This window comes from Zingiber officinale, chromosome 2B (genome assembly GCF_018446385.1).
Source record: "Zingiber officinale cultivar Zhangliang chromosome 2B, Zo_v1.1, whole genome shotgun sequence".
In the NCBI taxonomy this organism is placed as follows: domain Eukaryota; kingdom Viridiplantae; phylum Streptophyta; class Magnoliopsida; order Zingiberales; family Zingiberaceae; genus Zingiber; species Zingiber officinale.
In genome coordinates this window covers 73,123-78,616 of record NC_055989.1, presented here as the reverse complement: position 1 = coordinate 78,616, position 5,494 = coordinate 73,123, and the positions used below count along the sequence as shown (strand labels likewise).

The 5,494-nt window shown below is 40.8% G+C and overlaps 1 pseudogene; it reads right to left on the bottom strand.

Moving 5' to 3' along the window:
- Nucleotides 1–227: 227 nt before the first annotated feature.
- Nucleotides 228–5,025, bottom strand: LOC122048039 (annotated as a pseudogene).
- Between the last annotated feature and the right edge of the window lie 469 nt (nt 5,026–5,494).

Sequence of the window (5,494 nt, the reverse complement as noted above, 5' to 3'; positions counted from 1 at the left end):
GCATGAAAACCCCATGTGTATTAAAAGCATTCAATTAGAAGAAAGGTTTTATATGCTCTCTTCACCTTTTCCACCCAAGAAATGAGAAAATTCATGTAAATGAGAGAATGTTGCCTTTACTGGTGCGCAAGAGGCACAGAGTGTGAAATACAATCAAAATGTGAAAAGTAATCTTCGAACAACAAGATATTAAAAACTTCAAATGAAGCATGAACAAATTAAACAAATTGGAAGCTTAACAGATTAAGTGAAGTTATTTAAATAAGAAGAGAAGCTCTTTATGTAATATTCTTATGGGACAAAAACAGCATTGTATTCTTGCTCAAGGCAGATCACACATATGTCTAATGCCAGATTTTTCTTTGTATTATATGGCTTTTTTTTTTAGATTTTTGATTCGATCCTAGGAAAACACAAAGACGATGTTTTATCTTGACACTGGTTAGTAAGTTAACTTTGAAATACCTACCTCCAGAATTGCGCGCTTGCCGTGCAACAGCAAGAACCCTGCACAAAGCATAAAAATACCATAAAACAAAAAGGAAACTTAAACAAAATCAGTTATATAGACTAACAATTACAAAATAGGAAAAATAAGAATACACTACCGACCAATATATATATATATCATATTTTTTTTGGGACTGGTAACTGCTGATCAAATAAGACCATAAACGCTAACCAAATGGCATATTTGGGAACAATAAGGTTGTTTCTTTGACTGTTTAACAGCAAAGGTATACAGACAATCATATATAATATCCCTTTGACCAAATAATAACTATGTTTAAGAATAAACCTTTTCTGCAATTCCCAGCATCGCCTTTTCTCAAGCACATGCTGAACTGCATGCTTTGCAAGCAGAAATATGCCAACAACTGTGAATCCAGTAGAAGCAATTTGATACCATCTGATCCGTTGGTAAGGTGTGGCCCGCCCGGCCCGCCCGGCAGGAGGTCAAAGTAGGTCAACGTTCAGGATAGGCGTCCGATCGGGCGAGCTACCTTCCCGATCAGACGAAAGAGTAGCCGACCCGACACTTCGACAGCTCGGTTTGACGCCGAGCTTCCGACGCTCATAAGTCAAAGTAAGAAGAAACGAAGGCCGAGCGGTCATCCCGCTTGGCTAGGCCATGGACGCAGCCTCAACCCTGTAGGCAGGGCTCCCTCGCTTGATAAGGTGAAGCCGGCCAGCAGCTCATTGGTTGAGCGGACGCTCGGCCCTGCCGCCGCCTCACCTGAACTACAAACTGGCCGAGCGGCTCTCCCGCTTGGCCCGATAGCAAACAATGGAAGCAGTTGACAATATCTTCTTAGGGACCAGTGTCGCCGACAAGAGACATGGTCAGCGGCATGGTCAGACAAAGAATCGTATGGTGGAAACTTCCACTGTCACGTCAGAGATATGCTCGTGCCATTAAGGTATGACGTCAAACACGCTTTTCTGACACATCCATTCCAGGTATGCTTTGGCGTCAAGGAGGTACGCTCATTTCTTCACTGTAGCTACAGTTCTCATTTCCTCTTTGCTCTACTACTTTCCGTCGGAGATCTTAGTTGAGCGTCGGAGGGCCATCGCCGAGGAACCCCTCCCGGCTCGACATTGTGCTTGCAGGTCCACGCCAGCAGGAGATCTACGTCTTCGGAGTCTTCGACCAGTCAACAGGAGTGTCACATCCCCAACGTCCATCGACTCAGCTCTTGGACAGGATCACCATCTATTGCACAGGTCCGATGATCCGGTGATAAAGTGGGGCCCACCTGGGAGAAGGTCATGGTCACGTGGAAGGTCAAGATCAAGGCAGTCAACGTTCCTGGATCATCATCCGACCGGACACCCTACTCGTCCGGTCGGATCAAGGAATTGTCGGACCAACATCACTACGGCTCGGTCAGTTACCGAGCTTCCGACGCTCAAAGAAGTCCATCGCCGAAGCGTGTCGAGCGGCCGTCTGGCTCGGACTCTCACCGGGTCCCGGATCCTGCAACACAGAGATGGCTCCCTTGTTCGGCAACAGGGTCAAATCAGTCAAATAGCGACCGAGCGACCTTCCCGCTCGGCCCTAAAGACGGCAGCGCCAGGACACCGGCGGTTAGTCGAGTGGCTCCTCCACTCGGCCCCCAGGAAGGGTAGCCATATGATGAGCACGGATCGGCTGAGCGGCTGTCCCGCTAGGCACTCTCCCGCTCGGACCAGTAACGGACAAAAGGAGCAGTTGGGAATATCTTCCTAGGAACCAGTGTCGCCAACAGGTGGCTCGGCTGACGGCATGGTCAGACAGAGAATCGTACAGAGAAAGCTTCCACTATCACGTCAGGGATATGCTCGGGTTGTTGAGGTATGACGTCAGACATGCTTTTCTGACATGTCCTTTCAAGATATGCTTTGAGGAGCGTGCACACCTTGGGAAGCATGCACGCATCTCCTAGGAGCCCTATATAAGGACCTCAGGGGCTTTGACGGAGGGAGGCGCATTCTACTATAGCTACAGTTATACTGCCACTTTCATTTCTTTTCTTGCTTGCTGCTTCGCCGGAGATCTGACTTGAGCGTCAGAGGGCTATCGCCGAGGAACCACTCCCTGGCTCGGCACTGACGCTTTTGTGCTTGCAGGCTAGTCTCGTCGGAGGTTCACGCACGGTCAATAGGAGCGCCACATCCCCAACGTCCGTCACTTCGACTCTCGGACAGGATCATCCGCGGTTAGGGATTCCTACTCAACACACATACAATTTGTCTTTTTAAAAAGTGTAGTAAATGGAGCAAAATTCACCTAGACCATTTCCCAAGAGTTGTAATTTAACAGATTAATATTCTTAGGGGAGATGTAAAATGGACCTTTACCCAGTCTTTGTACCCCTATTTTTCCAGCATCATCTTTAGCTGCCTATTTAGAGAGACCAAAAACATCAAGGGTCTGAGAATACTACACAATTAAGAATCCATGTAAAACACCATATTATGATGATTAAAGGCAGTGCAAATGTTTACTCTAGCAAAAAGAAGGTCCTCTTGATCAACAAAAAACTTTCTTCTAAAAGGTAGCTGATCACAAATATCAAAGGAGTTATTTACCTCGCCAACAACAGTTAATGCAGTCCCAGTAGGAAGAATTTTTTCAGTTCGCTTAACTCCAAGCATCCACAATAAAACCTACATGGTTTCAACATAAAAGAACCTATGCAGCTGTAAGACATTCAAAAAGAAATTATCACAAACCTTAAGACCCTGCAAATATTTAAGTGTCCCCAGTGCCAACGACCACCCTGATTCCTCAAAAACCACTAGCAACAGTTAACACCAATCCTGTAGCACCTCGAGTTGCAACAACAAACATGTCCAATACCATCATCCTTATAATTTTAATAAATATTATTCAGTATATTCACCAGAAATTATTGAAAACACTTAACAAAGAGAAGAATATTAATATAGTTATCAAATATCAAAATTGAAACTTGTTGCTTTTATAGAACGACAAGAATTTACCAATGATTATATTAGATAATGACGAAGTTTTTTGACAGAGAATTTCATCCATTAGTTCATCTAGCAAAAAAATAACCACAAAAAGAAAAATAACAATCAATATTTGTAGTATTGTATATACCAAGAACCAAGGAACCTCTTTGCTCAACATAAGCATCAGAGCATAATCTTGCACCCAGGCCCAGGATCCAACCTCATCGTATTTTAAGAAATGTTGTTCTTCCTGAAAAACAATCAAAAAAATGTCCTCAAAAAACTTGTCGAAATGTCAATGCTACAATATTTCACAACCAAATAAAGTAAGTAAACAATATATACCATTTCCACAACTATGACACCTCTTAAACTGCTTACTTACAGAGTATTGCGGTTTCTGAGTCGACTTTTCCACTTACAGTAACAATAAAAGGAACTACCTTGCAAGCAGTATCTAGAAGAATGGCTAAACAAGAAAGTACATATAAATAACAAAGAACACTATCGCAATAGCAGAGAATTACAGGTAAATACATGATAATCACGTCAGCAGAAATAAAAATGTTCTACTCTCTAAGAAAAACAAAAATGCCAAAAGATTTTGATAAAAACTGTCACTCTCTACAAATTGCACAGCTTGAAATTTTCACCAAGAACAACAATATGAAGCTACTTCAATAGGTATGCATACACTCTCGAAAAAACAAACACATATATAGACCTATAAAGAAACTAAACTGTTCCGAAGATCTTACAGAACATAGGTTCAATCAAGGACTAGGATTACACAGACTGTCACCATAGTTGATAAATTATGAAAGAGTTCAAAATCTATTTTGCACCATCAATACCTAGTACTATTTATGCAGAGGTGAACTTTGGTCTTGTAATAAGATTGCACCAATTTGGCCTTTGTAACCAAGGTTTAGTTCATGGAAGTTGAGTATCTGCTTATTGGATAAAACTAGTGACCCCATACTAAAGGGAAGCTCGTATCTTACATCACCCTATTCTTGAGTTGTGTATGAAGTATTAGGTTAATGTTTCCATACTTAGGTAAATGTTTCCAAAAAGTAACTTTGAACTACTCTCTTGCATGACTTCTACTAATGTGTGAATCATTAAAGAATTCTTATATGTTGATTTATACTTTATGAACATTCACGGACAAAGAAAAAAAAACAGATGAATCAATTACTGCCAAGAATGCATATGCTGGTGTTCTATCCCATACAAGTTGAGGACTCAAGTTACACCTTAGGTGTAGGTTTGGCGACAGGATTGTCATGTGTAGGCAAAGATGAAAAGTCATTGAATCCCCTACTAACCTATCTTCTCTCAGATTTTTCCTCTACTAAAACTACACCTTCCTATGTTGGGAATTTTAAATCCCTCCTTAGGGATTACACTATAGTAGAATTAGGAAAATTAAAAAGATTCAAATGATCCTAACACAGGACCTTGTCACAGATTTACAACGAATATGCAAGATAACTAAAGTGGAAGCATAAATTACAAAACTGTAAATACCGCACCTGAATCCAGAGACATTTTCCTCATTGTCGTTGGGAGAACCTAAAGATGATCAAAAACCAATTAGCCGCACAGCGAGATCTCCATTGATAGTTCTTTGTCAAATTGCAAGCGTTTGCAAATGTTTGTCAAAAACATTGTAAACTTTCACGACACCAGGTCTCTTGCAAAGAGTAGAATATTTTTAAAATAAATAAAAGGATATCATGTAATAACGTTGTAAAAATGAAAACAAAATATAAGAGAACAGAGAATCATCCCACTATAGCATTATGGTACCTAAAAACTTAGACCATCAGTTCTTTAGGCAAAGGTTCATCTTAGTACTTGTTTGTTCCTTCTAGCGAAGTTCATTAATCTGTATATCAATCAATATACATCTTAAAAGAAGGTGTCATAAGCTATGTTAATACTCTAATTTTTGCATCCGACATTGTTGCTTCTGAATATTCACTTTCAATTTTTAATACAAAATATTAATATAGTAAGTTAATAA